General features: G+C 47.8%; 1 pseudogene; it reads left to right on the top strand.

Annotated features, from left to right (window-relative positions):
• Window positions 1-21,138, top strand: part of LOC135891602 (bromodomain-containing protein 4-like) — a 114,322-nt pseudogene that overhangs the window by 25,761 nt on the left and 67,423 nt on the right.

Raw genomic sequence — 21,138 nt, 5'->3', positions numbered from 1 at the left:
AACAAGGAGTCCAGTGACACCTTAAAGACTAACAGATTTATTTGGGCATAAGCTTTCGTGGGTAAGAAACCCAGAAGAAGTGCAAAAAGAAGTGGGTTTTTTACCCACGAAATCTTATGCCCAGATAAATCTGTTAGTCTTTAAGGTGCCACCAAGTATGGTGGAATTCCTCAATTACTTAGGGGCATGACTTTCAAAATGCCTTTCCCATCCTTTAATGTGGAAACCCTGTGTTCACAGGTATCTGGCTTTTGCACAGGTATCTGAGGTTCTTGTTGCATTTCACGTTAAAAGTTGCCTCCTGGGAGTTCCTGCTAGCCGGCAGATGGATGATCTTTCTCTGAGACTGTTGCAGATGTGTTGACGTGGCTGCTTATTGCCACTGAATAGCAACGGCTGTTGTTCATTGATGGGTATTGACTGCTTCTGAAGGAAGTTCTGCCCGGTGCGGTACCACAAGCCTGGTAACTGGGAACTGTAGCCAGGTGAATGGCCAGAAAAAGCTAAGCAGGCAGGGGAAGGAGAATAGACTCTCACCTGGCTCTGATGGGGACCCCTCTGAGGGCAGTGTGTCTTTGGACCTGATTCTACTTAAAATGGACCATGAAAAATTTGATTAGTATCTGTCCTGAATTTGATTACTCGGGAAGGATGCGCTAAAGTATTGTTACCCAAGCACCACTATTTAAAAAATAATAATGACCATTATGAAATGTGCATTTGTTGCCTGATCAAAATGAGTACGTTTGAAGCATTAAGTGTGGCCCTTCTTTATTCCTTCATTTTTTGACAGTTACACCCAAGCCAGGAGCATCTACGGTACAAAACGTAACTCAAGCATCATCCCCAGCTCAGATGCAGGCCCCACAACAGAATCTTCAGTCTGTGCAAACAACTCATTCCTTTCCTTCTGTGACCCCTGACCTTATTGTCCAGCCTCCAGTAATGACAGTGGTGCCTCCTCAACCACCTGCACCTCCTCCCCCTCCTCCCCCACCTTCTGTTCCCCAACCCCCGCTCCCCAGCCCATTCAGGCACACCCACCTGTTATCCCAACAGCTGCATAGCCTGTGAAGGTGAGTAAACAGGGACTCTGTGGAGTTAATGAGTCAGGATTCTTTGTGTTCAATTTTCTCTCTAGAAGAGAGAAGATTTTTATTGGATGACTATTTCAAAACATTCACTGTGAAGTCCCTTTCATCTTAGGGTTTAAAATTCCTTTACAGATTTTTACTGATTGGAGGGATGGGACTGAGACACACAGAAGTGAAGAGTGGGATTTTCAAGAGCACTTAGGAGAGTTAGGCTCCTAACTCCTCATTTGTCTTCGAAAATCCCAGCTGAGTTACTTGTCCAAGGTCATACAGCAGGTCAAGGGCAGAACCATAGATTGATGATTAGGGTCCAGGAGTTCTGATTCTCAGTCCTCTTCTCTAACCACTAAGACCCTGCCTCACTTGTCCTTATCCATTAAAAGTAGAATCTGTTTTCCATAGATTGTTGACTGTAGCAAAGTCATTGAGTAGAACAGTATTTGCCCATCACAATTTCCACTAAACATTTAGCCAGCAGCCTTGTGTACTGGGGTTAATAGTGGGTTTTTTTAGGCTTTTCAAGGAAAAGAAAGCCATCTGGCTTGAAAAGCTGTGTCACTGTGGCTAAGCTATCCAAAAGTGACTAGTAATTTTGGGTGCCTCAATTTTTGGATGTGCAACATAACATTCTTTAAATTTACTATTCAAAAAGAGCTGAGTTCCCACCCAATAAAATTGGGCTCCTTTATTATGTCTCAAGTTGAGTACCTGAATCACTAGTTGCTTTTGAAAATTTTGGCATACATCTTCAGCAGATCAGATCCTGCTAACTAATATTTCTTATTTTGAGCAATGCCTTTTATATCATTGCATCAGTAAGATTGCCACTTCCTTTCTCCTGAGACATGGCACTTTTGTAAATGGCACCTGACAGCCACAGAAGTTCTTGACAGAGTTAGGTACCCAAGTTATATGACCCTTCAGTGGGAGTTGTCACCTGATTGCCTTAGGTACTTCTGAAAATCCCATCAAGCAACTCAGCCAAAATAATCCAAGATCTGGGCTTCTGTAAACACCGCACAAGCTGTAGAAATGAATCCTAAGAGGTTTACTTGACCCTAACATGGTTCTTAAGTAAAAGATTTTGAATACACCTCTACCCCGATATAACACGAATTCGGATATAACGCGGTAAAGCAGCGCTACTGGGGGGCGGGGCTGCGTGCTCCGGCGGATCAAAGCAAGTTCGATATAACGCGGTTTCACCTATAACGCAGTAAGATTTTTTTTGGCTCCCGAGGACAGCGTTATTTCGGGGTAGAGGTGTACTCATTTAACCATCCTCTTGACCTTTGCTAATATAATAAAGATAATTTGTAGTTACACATTTTCTAGAGGGCTCAGTACAAACTGCTTCCAGCATGCATATTTATAGAAAGCTTTTTAACTTTTTAGTCCTATCTCACCTGAGTACTTAGTGGTTAGACTTTAATATACAACCAGAGGTGGATCCTGTGAATACAATAGTAACAAAAGAGCACAAGACTAAATAAAATATTATAATGCTGTTGTATTTGTTGTTTTACAGACAAAAAAAGGAGTGAAGAGGAAAGCAGACACCACAACGCCAACAACAATAGATGCAATCCACGAATCCTCCTCGCTGCCCACTGAACCCAAGTCTGCCAAGATGGGCCCCCGAAGGGAAAGCAGCCGGCCAGTGAAACCTCCAAAGAAGGATGTTCCGGACTCTCAGCAGCATGTGGTAGAAAAGAGTAACAGTAACAAAGTGTCTGAGCAGTTAAAGTATTGCAGTGGCATCATCAAAGAGATGTTTGCCAAGAAGCATGCTGCCTACGCATGGCCCTTCTACAAACCTGTGGACGTGGAAGCACTGGGACTGCATGATTATTGTGATATCATTAAACATCCCATGGATCTGAGCACAATCAAAGTAAGCTCAGTTTCACATAGCCAAAAAAAAAAAAAAAAAAATTGACTGTGCAGGAGGAATAGCTTCCCTGGGGAAATGCAGTCTGTTTGACATGCCAACTCCTGTATATGGGCGTACGTGTGCAGCTGCATGCTTAACATGGTGTGTTGTAGATATCCACCAAAAATGTGTGTGTTGCAAAAGAAAGGATTCTTCTCTGGGACTCTGTCTGAAATCAATTAACCATTCATTCTGTGTAACCTGAGAATTCTGGTAGGTGGAGTCTCTCATCTGTCCATAGTGTGCTACTCTTTAAGTGACAGGTCCTGAAAAGAAGACAGTCCTTTCCAGAATGGGTCTTAAAAAAAAAAAAAAATTGCCTGTGCATTTTTAAAAAGTAAATGTCCTCTACTATGGCCAGCCTACACTGAATACCCTTAGCCAAGATAATGGGCTCAATCAATCAGTACAGATTGCTGTAGTAGGGGAATTTTCTTTAAAAAACAAAAAAAAAGAAAAACCACCACCACATTGGCTATTCACCTTTAAAGGAAATGTTCTGCTTAATATAAAGCACTATGTTTCCAGAGCATCTAAATCGAAGCCTTCTGCTGTGAGGACACAGCTAGCTCCCTCTCATGGAGTATTTGGGAGTTACTTATCCAAGAGAAGTAATTGCAAAGCAGTCCATATCTCTGCTGAAAATGTCAATTCATTGTTTGGAGCACTGTCATTTTATAACCTCATCATGGACATAGCTTTAAACTGCAGAATTCTTTGGTTGTATCAATTTAACTCTGAGCCCTAATATTCACACAACCCAGGTTTCTTTTTTAAAATACTTTAAGCAGAAGAAAGAGACAAATTTCTCTCTCCCCCACCCCATATTGAGATTACTCTAGGAACTTTGCCAGAATGAAGTGAATGAAGGAGTATAGTTTTTTTCTTCAATTGAATAATTAAAAACTGTGCTGAAGATTGAGCTGGTACCATCGCCCCTTTTTCTGAATATGCATAATAACTTTGCACATTCTGTAGTATTCTCCAAATCTAACCAAAAAAAAACCAACAAAAAACAGCTAGGAAATTCTGAAAAACCACAAGTACAGAGAGGATCTGGATGGCTGAAGCATTGGTAATGGGATAACAAAGTTCTTTATTCCAGGTCACTGGTTGAAATTTAGTTCAAGTTGGTTGTGAGCAAAAATCATTGCCCATGACAACTGTTTTATGTTTATATGAAATGCAGTGGTGGGTCTTGTTCCAGTTGCTGATGGTCAGGTGTCCACCTCTCAAAAAAACACCATCACTTTTGGCCTTGTTGTTGGCAGGCACAGCAGAGAGGCAAAGGATTGAATGAGCCATGGAGACAGAACTATCCTCACCTCTGGCTCCTTCAGACAAAAATTGAGGTATATAATGAGATGGTGTGGACAACTATCGATAAATTGAGATCTGCACACATCAGGGCTTCACACCACTACATTCACTTCATAATAAAATGAGGTTGCTGTGCAGGGAGTTTATTTTAAGGCTTGTGTTTTTGTAATGCCCGACAGTCTCACTCTGGACTGACTAAGCCTGCACAGTTCAACTGCTTTGTTTCTTTAATCAAGCTCTCTCTCTTCCCCGGGGGCGGAGATAAGATTCATCCTTAGATTCTTGGGGGATTTGTTCCCACACTACTCTCAAAAATCCTACATTGCCACAGCCAGTTGGATGTGGTTCCCTGTGTCTGACAGAAAAATGCCAAGCATGTTGCCTTCTTGAATGCTTCCAAGTTCCTGCTGACCTGAAGGAGGGATTATCCTGTGGTCCCAATTTCTAATTCCTCAAACTGTCACTGCTATGCTGGACTGACCCGACTTGCGGGATGTCTTTAACTGCTACTGACAGTTTGGGATTTCTCTTATAAGAAAGTGATACAAAGATTAAAAACTTGTTTGTTTAAAAAATAATTTCAGGTGTGAGTGTGAAGTTTTAGCGCATTGTTGTTCAAACAAAACCCTGCACTGTGATTGGTAATGATGTTCATGGGCGTGGGGACCAGTAATCTAGTGGATTAGTTCCTTCATACTGTCCTTTGAATTGGTAGTCAGTGAAAGTGTCTGCCACATGTGGGCAGTCATGTTCTCCCATGTAGCTTGCAGCTGCCCGTTATTATGGAGGGATGTTCTATGAAGGAATACCAGCTCCAGCATACAATGTTCCATTTTGGTCTCAGCAGTTTAGCTGCATTGTATGCTATTTCTGTAGTCGTCTTTTGGATGCACCTCCATGTTATAGTTCAGGATGGCTGTAATCTGCTCCATTTTATGTAAATCCAATGCAGATCTCAGGTTTCTGGCAAGTTTCCAAAGCAATGCTCCATTTGGCAAAGGTTAGATATAGATGGAGATTAGGTGGAAGCCCAGAACTCTATGGATGCCATAGATCCAAGATATTTCTTGTCCATTCAGTAATTTGTTTTGCTTGCTCTGTTGATAGTGGAGTTTTGTTTTCCCTTCTAGTCTAAACTGGAGAACCGGGAATACAGAGATGCTCAGGAATTTGCAGCAGATGTCCGATTGATGTTTTCCAATTGTTACAAATACAACCCTGCTGATCATGAGGTGGTAGCTATGGCACGGAAACTGCAGGTAAAGAAACTGCTTTGTTAGAGTGCTTTTCTGTTTTGAACTTGTACCTGAAACTTTTTCATAGTGGTCTAGCATAACCTATACCCTAAACTTAAAAGTAAAATAAATTGAAGTACAGAAATGTACCAGAATGGTACACTAAATTTTCAAAAACAAATCTTCCACATTGCAGTGTTAGCATGAACTGTAGTTGCTATACCAGCTTGAACAGACTGAACTGGTAATTTTTTTTTCTTCTTCGAGTAGTGTCCCTATAGGCACTCCACTTCAGGTGTGCATGCATCCCTTGCATCTTTGATTGGAGGTTTTCAGTAGCAGTGCCTGTTAAACCCATGCATGAACTCCAGACATCCTCGTTCCCTGTCCCAACTATGAGTAGAGCTGTGTGGCAAACCTCCCTCAGCCTGAGAGAGTGTCTAGCATGCCTGCTTCTAGCGTTGCCCTAAGCTTGCTTTAGGATCATCTAATTTTTAATTTCATGTAATTATTCACTTCTACAAGTTGTATTTTATAATTTCTTTGCTTCATTTGAGGCGAGCTTTTTTCAGTGCTTCTCCTTCTCCCCGCCTGAGGGGTTCCCTGTGGGGTTTTTTGCCTTGTCGCCAGAGTATGCCAGGATCTCTGGGATTCAAGTACAGTCTCATGTCTCAGGAATCTGTCCCACTGAGTGCTGGACATTGCCAGTACAATTACTGTTTGGGGTACAGTCATATCCCTCAAAAGCACAATACCTATTTAACTTTAAGATCAAAGCTAAAAAAAACCAGGAGATTAAATTCAAGCTCCTCTACGATGGAGCACTCCCATCTTCGGATCCAGGCCACGATACTCCCCTGTACATCAGCCTTTGAGCGTAGTGCCTCATCAGCTTCTGCACCAGATTTCCCCCCACCTTTTCAGGGAAAGATGTTGGAGGGTACCAAATAAGCACTTAAAAAGAGGAGTTCTTCTTCGAGTGCTTGTTCACGTCCATTACACATTAGGTGTGCGCGCGCCGCGTGCACGAACGTCGGAAACTTTTTCCCTCAGCGGCTCCCGTCGGGCCCGCAGGGTCTCCCTTCCCGCCAGAGCGGCGCCCCGCCCTAGCGTATATATATCCCTGCCGGCCCGACCCTCCCTCAGTTCCTTCTTACCGCCCGTGGCGACGTTGGAACAACTCTATCTCTCATCAGAGAGAGTGTCCCTTAGCTAGCAATTAGTGATAGTTATCAGTTCGTTGTAGTTAGGTATTAAGTGTTAAGTAGTAGTAGTTATCAGTTCCTCACAAAGACCTTTGTGATAAGTGTTTGGCCAACACCGGCACCGGCCCTGGGCGGCGGGGCATGCCGCACGCCCAAGGCTTCAAGGCTTGTGCCACGTGCCGCAGGCCTATGCCATTGAGCGACCCACACGATTCGTGTCTCCGTTGCCTGGGGGAAGCACACCAAAAGGAGCGCTGTAAAATCTGTAAGGCTTTCAAACCCAGGACTAAGAAAGAGAGAGACTTTCGCCTTAAACAGCTCCTCATGGAGGCTGCGTTACAGCCCTCCTCTTCCGCGGCACCGTCGACCTCGGTGCGGAGTGCCCCGGCATCGGTTCGCGACCCGACGCCGGCAGGGCAGCCTAAGCCTACGGTGCTGCCTCGGCGAGAACACACCCGGCACCGTTCTTCTTCGCCGGCCAAGTCGAAGGGCCAGCCCAAGGCCCGGGGACGTTCCCCGCACAAGAAGGTAGCACCAGCGAAGACTGCAAGTGCTGCCAAGGCCGTTACGGCCCCGACACAGATCCCGGTGCCAGTGGCTCCGGCGCCGAAAGGCCCGTCGAGCCCCGGGATAAGCGTGTCGAGTGAGGAGGAAGGGCTGGAGGAACTGTTGGAACAGCCCTCCACCCCGGACACATTTGAGGCAGCAAAGGACCTCATTGAATTGTCCGCTGAAAGCACCCTCCGCGCTAAAGACATTCCGCCGCGACTGCCGTCCAAGGGCAAGCCGGCGATGATGCGCCCATCACGGTCACCATCTCGGCACCGGACACGGCGCCGGTCCCGGTCGAGCTCCGCCTCGGTGGACTCCCGGCTTCCCGCCGTGCAGCGGGCCGCACAACAGTCAGGCCCCGACGCGAGCGAGGCACCGTCCCAGCAGCCCGGCTCAAGCAGGCACCGGGACGCTTCGGTCGCAAGATTCCCGAGTCCGTCCTCCCGCAGCCGTTCCCGGTCCCGGGGTCAACGGTACCGGTCCAGGTCCAGGTCTGCACGGCGCTACTCACGGTCCCGTTCTCGAAGGCACCGCTCTCCGACTCCGGACCGGCACCGCTCCACGGCACCGCCGTGGCCCTCTAGATCGCCGTCCCTAGCGTCAGAAGAGGACTCGGGCCTCTTGAGCAGATATGGCCGCAGAGCGCACGCCGCTAGAGAGCACGAAGCCTCTTGGCAACCACATTGGAGCCATCCTGGACAGTGGCCATTCTGGACCCCGTGGGCCTACCACCAGCAAGGCCCTCCGTCCAGAACCTCGAGATCGGGCCCCTCAGGACACCGGTCCCGCTCCCCACGGTGCCGCCCTACCTCCCGTGCGGAGGCCACGGTCTCCAGGCCGCCAGACAGGGAGAGGGCTGACTCGGCACCGAGCCCGGCACCGTCCCAGACCCAGGGCAGGGGACGTACCCCAGAGGGCCATCCCGCCGATGAGGAGTTGCAGGAGGACGAGGACACACAGAAGGCCATGACCTCCTCCTCCTCACCAGACGAAGCCGTGGCGGGCACAACAGTGTCCAGCCCTCCCCCGATTGACCATCGGGCACACCAGGACCTGCTCCGCCGGGTAGCCCTCAATTTGGGGTTGCAGGCAGAGGAGACGGTTGAGCAGGAGGACCCGATGGTGGACATTCTCAGCCCGGAGAGTCCCTCCAGGATCGCGCTTCCACTTATAAAGACGGTACAGTCAAATTATAAGACTGTATGGCAGACGCCAGCCTCCTCTGCGCCGACTGCAAAGGGCGTAGAGAGAAAGTACTTCGCCCCATCCAAGGGGTTTGACTTCCTGTTCTCCCATCCGACCCCATGTTCGCTGGTTTCTGCGGTCAACGAAAGGGAACGGCATGGCCAGCAGGCCCCAGCCCCCAAGGCCAAGGAAGCGAAACGGTTGGACTTGTTCGGCAGAAAGGTCTACTCGTCCGGAGGCCTCCAGCTGCGGATCGCGAACCAGCAAGCGATCCTCAATAGGCACAATTTTAACTCCTGGGCATCAGTGTCTAAGTTCAAGGACGCCTTGCCTAAGGGCTCGCAACCCGAGTTTGCTGCCATAGTAGACGAGGGAAAGGCGGTAGCCAAAACCTCCTTACAGGCCTCACTTGACTCTGCTGACGCGGCCGCTAGGACTATCGTGTCAGGCGTGGTAATGAGACGCTCAGCATGGCTGCAGGCTTCTGGCCTTCCCCCTGAGGTGCAAAACACCCTCCAAGACCTTCCGTTTGAGGGTTCAGGGTTGTTTTCGGAGCAAACGGATGCCAGACTCCATGGCCTCAAGGACTCTCGGGCTACCCTCAAGTCCTTGGGGATGCACACCCCTGTGACGCAGAGGAAGCCGTTCAAGCCCCAACCTCCACGGAGGCAGTACCATCCTCGCCCTCGGCAGGAACCATACCGTAGACGGGGCAGGGACAATAGGCGTAGGCGCAACAATACGCCTAACCAAGGCCAAAACCAGGGCCAAAACAAGCCACAGCTGGGAAACAAACAAGGATTTTGAAGCTGCGATCGAGGACAGCGTACCCATCTCGTTTCCGGATCCCCCCCTGTGTTTCAGGGACCGCCTGTCCCATTTTTTCCGTGCTTGGTCTCATATAACATCGGACCGCTGGGTCCTGCGCACGGTGGAGACAGGTTACGCCCTTCAGTTCTCCTCGCCCCCTCCCTCCCACCCACCACCCCCGTCCCTCTTCAGGGACCCCTCTCACGAGCAACTCCTCATGCAGGAGGTACAGACCCTCCTCACTGTGGGAGCGGTGGAAGAGGTTCCTCCGGACCTCAGAGGAAAAGGGTTCTATTCCAGATACTTCCTCATTCCCAAAGCGAAAGGGGGCCTCCGTCCTATCCTGGACCTTCGCAAGCTAAACAAATACTTGCAAAAACCACGTTTCCGTATGGTCTCCCTTGGTACCATCATTCCTTCCCTGGATCCGGGGGATTGGTACGCTGCCCTCGATATGAAAGACGCGTACTTTCACATCGCTATCCGGCCGACCCACCGGCGGTTCCTGCGCTTCACTATCCAGCAGCGCCATTTCCAATTTACGGTCTTGCCCTTCGGCCTGGCAACAGCCCCACGTGTCTTCACGAAATGCATGTCTGTGGTAGCAGCCTTCCTTCGAAAAAGACGGATGCGCGTCTACCCGTACTTGGACGATTGGCTCCTGGGGGGCCGGTCGGAGGCAGAGGTTCGCGCCCATGTGTCACTGGCGCTACAAGTATTCCACGAACTCGGTCTGCTAGTCAATGTACCCAAGTCATCGCTAGTCCCCACACAGAGGCTGGACTTCATAGGGGCAGTCCTGGACTCGGTGGCGGCACGGGCGAGTCTTCCCGTACCGTGGTTCCTGGCTATCCAGAAGGCCGTGACCTCTATCCAACAATTCCCCACGACAACGGCCAGATGTTGCTTACAACTCTTGGGGCACATGGTGGCCTGCACACACGTAGTCGGACACGCCCGCCTCAGACTCCGGCCGCTGCAGCTGTGGCTGGCCCAGGTATATCGCCCCAACAGAGACCCATTAGACATGGTCGTCACGATCCCAGCTCAGGTATCGAGCGCCCTCTGTTGGTGGCTCGATCAACAGCAGGTTTGCGCGGGGGTCCCGTTCGCTGCCCCACAACCCGTTCTGACGTTAGTTACAGATGCGTCGGACCTGGGTTGGGCTGCGCACCTAGGGGATCTGCGCACTCAGGGCTTGTGGTCCAGGGAAGAGCAGTTGCTTCACATCAACCTGAAGGAGCTAAGGGCGGTTCGCCTCGCCTGCCAGACCTTTCACGCTACCATAAGAGGACACAGCGTGTCAGTTCTGACGGACAACACTACCGCCATGTTCTATATAAACAAGCAGGGCGGGTCCCGGTCCTCTCCCCTCTGTCGCGAGGCACTCCTCCTCTGGGACTTCTGCATAGCCCATTCAGTACACCTTCGGGCTGCATATCTCCCCGGGGTCCAAAACGGGTTGGCGGACCGTCTCAGCCGGTCCTATCTCATGCACGAGTGGATGTTGAGACAGGACGTCCTGCGTTCAATCTTCCTGAGGTGGGGGTTTCCCTAGGTGGATCTGTTTGCCACCAAGGACAACAGCCAGTGCCCTCAGTTTTGTTCATTCCAGAACCACAGTCCGGGCTCAATGGCGGATGCCTTTGCAATCCCGTGGGGCGGGAGCCTGAGGTATGCCTTCCCCCCATTCCCGCTCATTCACAGGGTCCTTCTCAAGACCCGCAGGGACAGGGCGTCGGTCATCCTTATTGCTCCAGCATGGCCACGTCAACACTGGTTCACGCCTCTGTTGGAACTGTCCGTGACCCCTCCGATAACCCTCCCCCTTTACCCCGACCTCATCACGCAAGACCGAGGTCATCTACGCCACCCGAACCTGCCGTCGCTGCATCTCACGGCATGGTTTCTCTCTGGCTAAATGATATGGAGCACAGGTGCTCTCAGGAGGTCCAGCAAATCCTCCTTGGTAGTAGGAAGCCTTCCACAAGGGCGACCTACCTTGCCAAGTGGAAACGCTTCTCCCTATGGTGTGGGCCTCACCACATCCAGCCCTTGCAGGCCTCGATACCACTGATTCTGGACTACTTGCTGCACCTCAAGCATCAAGGCCTCGCCCCCGCTTCAATTAGGGTGCATCTGGCCGCCATATCGGCGTTCCACCCTGGGGAATCGGGGATTTCGGTGTTCTCCAATCCCACTGTAGTCCGATTCCTCAAGGGGCTGGAGAGGATGTTCCCCTACTCACGCCCACCAATACCTCCGTGGAACCTCAATCTGGTCCTCACTAAGCTCATGGGGCCACCCTTTGAACCCCTAGCCTCTTGCTCCCTCCTGCACCTTTCATGGAAGGTAGCGTTTCTCGTGGCCATCACATCGGCTAGGAGGGTGTCGGAGTTGAGGGCCCTCACCTCGGAGCCTCCTTATACAGTCTTTTATAAGGATAAGGTGCAGCTAAGGCCACACCCTAAATTCCTCCCGAAAGTGGTCACACATTTTCACATGGGGCAGGACATTTGTTTACCGGTGTTCTTCCCCAAGCCCCATACGGACCCAAGCCATCGCAGCCTGCATACCCTGGATGTTCGTCGGGCCTTGGCTTTTTATCTGGACCGCACCAGGCCTTTCCGCAAATCGACTCAGCTGTTTGTTGCCGTTGCGGAACGGATGAGGGGCCAGCCAATTTCGACGCAACGCTTGTCGGCATGGATCGTGCTTTGCATACGTACGTGCTACGAGCTTGCCAACATACCAGCCCCACAGATCAGGGCTCACTCTACTAGGGCCCAAGCGTCCTCGGCGGCCTTCTTGGCACAGGTCCCGCTCCAGGAGATCTGCAAGGCAGCCACCTAGTCGTCGGTGCATACCTTCACAGCCCACTACGCGATCCATCATCAGACCAGAGAGGACGCGGTGGTCGGCAGAGCTGTGCTTCAATCTGTTATTCCTTGACTCCTACCCTCCTCCAATGGTAAGCTTGCGAGTCACCTAATGTGTAATGGACGTGAACAAGCACTCGAAGAAGAAAAAACGGTTACTTACCTTCTGTAACTGTTGTTCTTCGAGATGTGTTGTTCACGTCCATTACACTTCCCACCCTCCTTCCCCTCTGTCGGAGTCACCGGCAAGAAGGAACTGAGGGAGGGTCGGGCCGGCAGGGATATATATACGCTAGGGCGGGGCGCCGCTCTGGCGGGAAGGGAGACCCTGCGGGCCCGACGGGAGCCGCTGAGGGAAAAAGTTTCCGACGTTCGTGCACGCGGCGCGCGCACACCTAATGTGTAATGGACGTGAACAACACATCTCGAAGAACAACAGTTACAGAAGGTAAGTAACCGTTTTTTCTAGTTCTCCTCATGAAGAGCCTATTTCAAAAAAGCCCCAGTGTCTTCAGAAATTGACTGTGTCAGAGACCTCAGGTCCCGGACTGGATACTGCTGAGGCTCCAGGCTCCTGTAATACTGGGAAGTCTTCTAAGACTCAGAGCCCTTCAAAGAGCCACAGTAACAACCATACATTGGTATCAAAGTTATACTCAGTACCACCTAAGCATGAACGCATTAGGAGAGACAAGAAATTCTCTGCTTCCAGAAGCACTGTACCGACAGGCCATCCTGTGCTGCCTTTGGTTTCTAGACAAGTGATCCAGGGTCCCTTGGTGCGTCCAAAGGAGTCGTCATCTTTGGTACCAGTGACTTCTGCTAGACAGGACCCATCAAAGCAGGTCTCAACCTGGTACAGATTGTGGAACATCCCTCATTCTCAGCACAAATCCATCTGATACCACAAGAATTTAGGTATTCAAGAGACTTGTTTGTCTCAGAAGAGCCGAAGTCTCCCCTCTCAATGGGGAGTACCTGTTGATACTGATATCAACCGGGTCACCAGGATTAGATCTTTCCCTGGTGCCACCTGCTTCTCCAGTACTTTCTGAGCTAGGCAGAGCTCATCCTGTAGACAATAATGAGGACCTCTCTTCAGATTCCCAAATCTTTGTGCAAGGACCTGTCAGCATAGGGACATCTTCCCTGACACCTTTATGGAAAGAGAGGATCTAGGGGCAAGACAAATCTATGTCCCTTCTCATTGGTCTGAGCAGCATTGGATGCCATCTTCTCTGCTTAATGGCTTTCCTCAGTGGCTATATTAGAATCTTTGGGCCACCAATTAACGGTTTTCAAGAGCCTCATGCCTTTCTCGTGGTGACCACTGGGAAGACCGTTGCTTCCAACTACCAGAACGCATGCAGCTTGTACCTTTGTAATATAACATGCCAGGTTACATCTTTGCTGTGTCCAGGGATGGCTCAGGATAATTTATAGCCTGAAGAAGCACAATCTAGTGTCTTTCCCTCACTGGACTTACTCAGTTGGTGGAAGGACCCATCCAATGTTTGTGCAGGTGTTCCTTTCATCCAGCCTCATATCACCGTAACATTAGATGCAGCCATGGTGGGGTACAGGGGCACACTTGGGGACGCTCACCATTCAGGGCAAATTGTCTGCCCAAGTGTCTCTTCTACACATCAACCTCCTGGAGCTGAGGGCAGTCAAAAATGTCTGTAGCTATTTCATTCCATTAATCAAAGGCAAATCCATCAAAGTCTTGACAGACAGCATAGCCTGCATGTTCTACATCAATTGTCAGGAGGAAAGGGGTGCAAGATCCCCCCCCTCCCCCGTGCTGAAGCAATAAAGCTATAGAACTGATGTAATAACCAATCACGTCCTTATTTCAGTCTCACCTTCCAAGTATATAAAACATGATGGGTGGCAATCTCAGCTGTCACTTCTCCCTACATAACAATTGGGAGCTGGACTTACGGATCCGCAATTGCATTTTTCTGACCCTGGAGTTTCCAGAGGTGGACTTGTTTACTGCCACCACCAACAGGAAGTACAAGAAATTCTGCTCAAGAGGAGAGTGGACTCCTTTCCTCATTCCTTGGAAAAAAGGCCCCTTCTCCATGCATATCCTCCCACAGCTTTGATCTTGAGAGTGTTGAACAAGATCAGACAAGACAAACCCAGGGCCATTTTAGTTATCCCATAGTGACCAAGTCAAGCGTGGTACCCTTAGCTGATTCGTCTTTGTTGTCTGGCATCTCCCCACTTGCTGTCTCAGGATTCCCGTTGGACTCTTCAACCCAACCTGGGAATTCTTCATCTCAGAGCTTGGATCCTTGATGGTTCTTGGGGATAGCATCTTCCTATTCTGCAGAGGTATAACAGTGATGTTAAACAGCAGAAAGATACCTTGCGAAACATTTGCCTTCAGAAACGTAAGAGATTTCACCACTGTTGTACTGGGCAGCAGTTTTCACGTGTTCATTCTTCCCTCTTCGCTGTCCTTGACTACCTGTTGGAATTGAAAAAGTCAGGACTCTCCATGAGTTCAGTAAAGCTCATATGGCAGCCAAAATGACCTTTCATTGCTGTGTTGAGGGATTCTCAGTGCTTGCTCACTCCAGGACAGCAAAATTCATTAAGAGGTTGAACCTTTCCACTGAATAGAGCTCACCCCTAAACTTAACTTGGTCCTTAATAGTCCCCTTTGAGCCAGTGGCTGCCTGTTCCCATCTTCACCTGGCCATGAAAACTGCTGTCTTGGTGGCTGTCACTTCTGCCAAAAGAGTTGGGGAAAGGGGGCTATAATCCCAGACCCTCCCTTTACAGTATTCTTCAGGGAGAAAGTTTCATTATGACCACATCATAGCCTTCTACCAAAGGTATATTTTGAATTCTGTATTAACCATTAATATTCCTGGATATTCATCTTCCAGTCTTCTTCCCAAAACCACACCAGACCACTGAAGATTTTTCCCTCCTCACTTTGGATGTCAGAAGAGCATTAGCCTTCTATCTGGACAGAACCCAACCATTTTGAAAGTCTCCCAGACAGTTTGTTTATAGACAGATCCAGAGGATCCACAATCTCCACTCAAAACTCTCAAGGTTCAGCCTCCTTCTGAAGTGCCTAGTCCATTCTACATGATCTCAGCATGCTTCTATAGCACTGCTGAAGGATATTTCAGTGGCTGATATCTGAACAGTGGCAACCTGGTCTCCAAACACTAAGCTTTGATTCATGCTGCCAGATCAGATGCTGTATTTAACATTGCAGTTATAACTTCAGTGTTGGACTCAAATCCAAAGCTCCCTCCTGCTTCCAGGGATACTGCTCGGGAGTCACCTGAAATGGAGCACCTATAGGGACATTACTCGAAGAAGGAGAGGTTACTCACCTTGTGCAGTAACTGCACTTCTTCAAGATGTCTCTCTATGGGTGCCCCACTACCCACCCTCCTTTCCCTCTGGTTCAAAGTTTTGTCTCGCAGAAATCACAGTGGAAAAGGAACTGGGGGTAGTTTGCCCATGCAGCTCTATATCTCAGTACAGGGCATGAGGCCATCAGGAGTGCTTGTGTGAGACAAATGGGCACTGCTGCTGAAACTCTGATACAAACCTCCTGGGAGGCATCTGAAGTTGAGCATCCATAAGAGTGGTGGTGGTGGGGAAATATCTTGAAGAACTGTAGTTACCGCACAATGTGAGTAATCTCTCCTTGGTCTCTGTAACTGTGTACCTTGTTTACCACCCTTTAACTGAAGTGAAAACTTGTTTTGCTTCCCAGCTTGTAAAGCCTCAGAAGCAAATAACTTTATAACTAACTTTGTCGTACTCAGTACTCTGTGTTGCCATCACAGTAATCCTTTATCAAAATTCAGTAATCCTTTGCGTCAGAGCCTTTCATTAAAATGTGCAACTCTCCACTCACTTCTGCAGTCTGTAGGGCTTTTTTAAATAGCAGTGTAGCTTACAGAAGGGAAGTGTTTCACTCAATATGGAAACTTCAGTATTCCATGAAAATGTCTGTTTACATTCGTATTCAGAGCAGCTGGAATGATTCTCCTAGTTCCAGTAGCCTGTGTAGGAACAGTCAATTATCTTTCAATAACTTCACACTCGTAACAGGAAGAAGATCCAGAATAAGAGCCCGAGGTTCCCACGGTGCTGTGCTCCCTTGTGCCATCTCATTTTTTATGCTGAAAACACACGTGCACACTCTGCATTCGGCATTTTGGCATGTAGTTTGTGGATATTGCTCGGCTTAGAACAGAATATTGAAGGCCTCCTATAACTATCAGGAAAGCTACTCCATTGTATTGCCCCGTACACCATACTATATTGGTATACTTGGATGTTCTGCTTAATCTAGCCTTTTCAGTGAAGACCAGATCCATCCAGACTGACAGCTTGTCAGGATGGCTTTTTAAAGGGAATTATATTTGGCTGCAACTTAACTCATCATCTTGCTCCTGCATCTCCCCTCCCTTGGAGATGATCTTATATTGGAGAATTGTCAGGCACTTATTGATGTAAATGTGAACCGGAAACATGTAAAGTTTTCACCTTCCTTCCAAGAGGAGAAGAAACCTGAAAGCACTTTGCCCATTCATCAGGTCTTGAAGCATTTTGTAAGGGTTGGATTACAAACTATCTTCGAAAATATGTAGGCAAGCTACCCAAGGGAAAACTGAGGAGTTCCTCCTGAAGTGAGCCAAAGTACTTCTCTCCAAGATATGCTTTGAGAGACTAATCTCTTTTGGTAGATAATATTCAAGGAGGTAGGAGCCATCGGGTGGTCATATGAAGATTTGGCTATTCAGCTGGAAGTTTCACATCTTTTTTCCATTTTAGAGCAGTTTAATCAGTTCTTTCTGCTTTCCAACCCCAGATATTGGGTTTTAAATTCCAACAGATCTAATTTAGGCTATGCACTTTGAGGACAGGGGAATTATACAGTTACTATTGTCCTAGGGATGTGTACTGCTGTATATTCTCAGACTCTAGGTTTCACTGTTCTACTTTTTCAATGCTGGTTGCTCTTTTATGTTTCGACTCCAAAGGCACTATGGGTGGCTATTTTGTGGCTTCTTTGCTGCAATTGTGGGACTGTTTAAAGACATAATTAGCCTGAGCTTTCACAGCCCTAAAAAGCTGCTTCTGATCCATGTATGCAGAGTTGTTGTAGTTGTGTTGGTCCCAGGATATTAGAGACAATATGGGAGAGGTAATGTCTTTTATTGGACCAACCTTCTGTTGGTAAGGGAGACAAGCTTTCACAGAGCTCTTCTTCAGGTTAAGAGAGACAGTGGTATTTGGTAGCAGCTGTCTTGTGCAGGCTAGGCATATGTGTTGTGCTGTAACCAAAGCTACCTAGTGAAACTATTGTTTCTGCTAATGATGTCCTAAATAACAGCGTTGTTTCTTTCACAGTTCACACACTGGTTCTGTTGGTGAAGGAGTTCTCCTTGAATACATTATTTAAGCTTCATGTTTTTGAATGACCTGATGAGAACCCAATGAATTGCACTCCTTAGTTAAGGCAGCCAGTGGTGACGTGGCAGATGTGGTCCTCATGGTACAGTGTCATGCATAAATAGCAGTGTTTTGCTGGATCCTGCCTACCAAATACATTTCAGATAAATTTTAAAACTCAGCCCCTTCCCCTTGCTACTTTAACCTCCATTTTTGCACCCTCTTCTCCTATATATACCTTCCATTGCTGGTTTTCACAGCTTTTCCCAAGCAACAGCAGAGTGAGACTGGCTTCTCTGATACTGAAATTCTAGTCAATTTCTGAATAGCTGCACTGACACTGACCAGTCTTAATTTTGCTCAGCTCTGTTTTTGAAAGCCTTAAGCAGCAAGAAGTACAGGGTGAAATCCTGGCCCTATTGAAGGCAGAGGCAAGATTCCTATTGATTTCAGTGGGACCAGGATTTCATCCACACACTAGACCTGTCTGCAGACTTAAGAAGGCAGGTCTGCACATTGGGAAGCTTTCTTCCCAGCCATTAAAGAGTGAAAACTTGCTTTTGTTTTTTAAAATGCAAGGTTAAATGCCACAGAAATTGTTGGCTTATATGCAGGGAATTTTTCCTATATGCCATTTTTTAATGTTTGTTTCATATTCCTCATGAATCTAAATTCCTATCACTTTTGCTGCTGTGTGCTGCATTTACTCAAGCTATATATATATGTCCTTCTATTCCTGTGTGGCTTTGGATAAAGAATCCTGCACTGTAGCTCAAAGGAGCATTAGATCTTTTGACTGCATCATCACACTGTGTGTGACCTCTCAAGTTTCTGCTCAGTGCATCATAACTGTCTAGCTACAGCAATGCTCAAAGCCACACTCTGAATTTCCATACTACTGAGTGATCTGCTTAGCATTTTACACAGCATGTTAGTTTTTAAAATCATTGTTAAAATTGTTAAAAGGAGAGAGATATGTTTTAAGGAGGAACTGAGGGATTCACCACAGAGAGCCTGCAAGCATCAATGATGCTGGTATATGTGGCAGGAAGCACTTGGCTAGCACAAGGGAATTTAAATTACAGCTCACAGTTCTAAACATCAGGGCTTCGGTATATGGGTGCTGTACCAGGCTGCAGGCTATTACTACATGGAGATCACTGTTCTCCTTCCTCCCTGCCTCCTATAGTAATTTATTTGAAATCCTGGCCTCCCAGTCTCAGCATTCTGGGCATTTTCGCATTAATTGTGTCCTCTAACTTTGCTTAGGAGAATGAGACTAAATTATGAAGATGTGAAAAGTTAGATGCATGGAACTCCTCCTTTCAGGCTTTGAAGTGATGTTAGGGATCCATGTTAAATCATCTGTATCAGATCTCTACCCAGTCTTCACTGTACAATACTGCATAGATGGATCCAACGATTGCATGACAAGGTCTTGGGCCAATCTGAAGGTCATTTTGTGCCCAGCCTTCTAGTATAGCACTAGAAGTGAGCAGTTTTAAGCCTGCTGACTGTCCTATTGTATAACAGAGGAGTGAAAGGCTGGTCTTTTTCCACTGAGTGCCTGCAACTTCAGAATGTTCTTCCCTCTGATATGCACCAAAATATATCAATGACATCCTTCCGGGCAAGATTTTAAAATAGTTTCCTGCTTTGTTTGCATTTTTATGGGGGTTTAATTTATTGCTGAATGGTGGGTTACAAGGGTTTCCTATTCACCAACTTCTGGAAACTTCTTAATTTGGATTCTGGTTTTTTTGAGCAGAGCTCAATCCTTTGTTTTAAGTGAAGAAAAAATTGGTTGTACCTCACTTGTCTATAGGCTTTTTGTCTGGAGAACATTTTGAGCACTGTCAGTTTGACTACTGTTCTACTTGGAGCAGGTTCACAAAGACAAGAAGTATTGATAGGCTGGTGATCATAACTGTCTGATTCCATGCAAGGAAGTCTTCCATGTTGTTTTCGTTTGTTTGTTTGCATTACTTTAGCACGTAGAGGCCTGAACTGAGATTGTGGAACCCATACTTACAGGAACCCATAAGGATTCTCGTCCATGTCAGAGACAGTGGGATCAGTCCTGGGATCAGTCCCACCCCTTCTCCTGTATGGACCACTAGGGTCTTTGGGCAGCGTATCCGCAGCAATTTTCTAGACCTCTGGCTCCACTGCACCAGGAAACGAGTCTCAAACATTCTCCTCCACCAAACCCCCAACACCAGAAGACCTTTGAGGGACAGGAGGCTAGGGTGGACAACAAGGCTACCCCTCAAACCCCTGTTTAATCTTTGTCTCTGGATGAAGTAGTCATGTTTCCATCACTATCGATGGTTGAGCTTTTTTGCTGATTACAGGATCTTGTGAAGAGGATGGTGGACACCCCCTTGATACCTCTTGAGGAGGTTAAAGACACACAATGCAAGCTCCTTTGTAGCCAGTGACACCTACCCAGGTTGCGTTACCCAATAATGACGAGCTCATGGATCCAGCAAAGGCTGTGTGGAAAATTTATGGCACTATACTGGCAACTTGTAAATGGACAGATAAAAAATATTGTTACCCCAAGACTCAGGATTTTTGTTTTGCCATCCTCCAACTAATTCCCATGTGTTGGATGCCGTAAACGAGCCAGGTAAACAGCATTATTCCAGGTCTGCCTCTTATGACAAGGACCAGAAAAGGATAGACCTTTTTGGGTGAAAGGCGTACTCATCCGCGACCCTTCAATTTTGGATCACAAATTATCAGGCAGACATGGCTAAGTATGATGTCACAAGAGTTACAGCAAGTTTGCAACCTTTATTGAACATCTTCCACAAGAGCATAGAGAGCACTTTCAGGCTATCATTAAGGGCAGTTATTAGCCAGAACCCCTCTCCCAGCATTCTTGAATGCTGCAGACACTGCCACTAGATCCATCTCCACAGCAATTGTCATGCACAGGGTGTCGTGGCTCCAGCTGTTGGGGTTCGTGAGAGAGGTACAAAATGCAGTTGAGGACCTCCTGTTTGATCAGAAGCTCTTCTCAGGAATACAGACGAGTCCCTGCACACGCTGAAGAACTCCAGAGCTATGGTGAGGTTTCTGGTATATGTACTCCTACAAAAAAGAGGAGATTTAGTGGGTCTCAAACTGCCCAAAGATCATACCCAACACAATTCTCTGGATTTCACAGAACCTGCTAGAAAGAGACTGAGATTTCGGAGGGAAAAGTTTCCCACCCGCCTTCAGCAAGTACCCAGTCATCTTTGAAATAGCTATTTTGACAGGATGGTCAAGGGCTCAACTCCTCCCTCACCTCTAGTTTGCAAGCTGCGACCTTTTGCCCACCTCCACACTTTTGGAGACTGCCTTTCCCATTTCCAGCAGACACAAGTGTCATGGAGGTTATAACATTGGACTCCACCATCCACTTTGTCCCTTCCTCCCTTCCACATCCTCTTCAGGGACTCCTCTAACAAGACTATACTGAGCCAAGAAGTA

The sequence above is a fragment of the Emys orbicularis genome, chromosome 19 (genome assembly GCF_028017835.1).
Source record: "Emys orbicularis isolate rEmyOrb1 chromosome 19, rEmyOrb1.hap1, whole genome shotgun sequence".
In the NCBI taxonomy this organism is placed as follows: domain Eukaryota; kingdom Metazoa; phylum Chordata; order Testudines; family Emydidae; genus Emys; species Emys orbicularis.
This window is presented reverse-complemented; position numbering and strand designations above follow the sequence as displayed.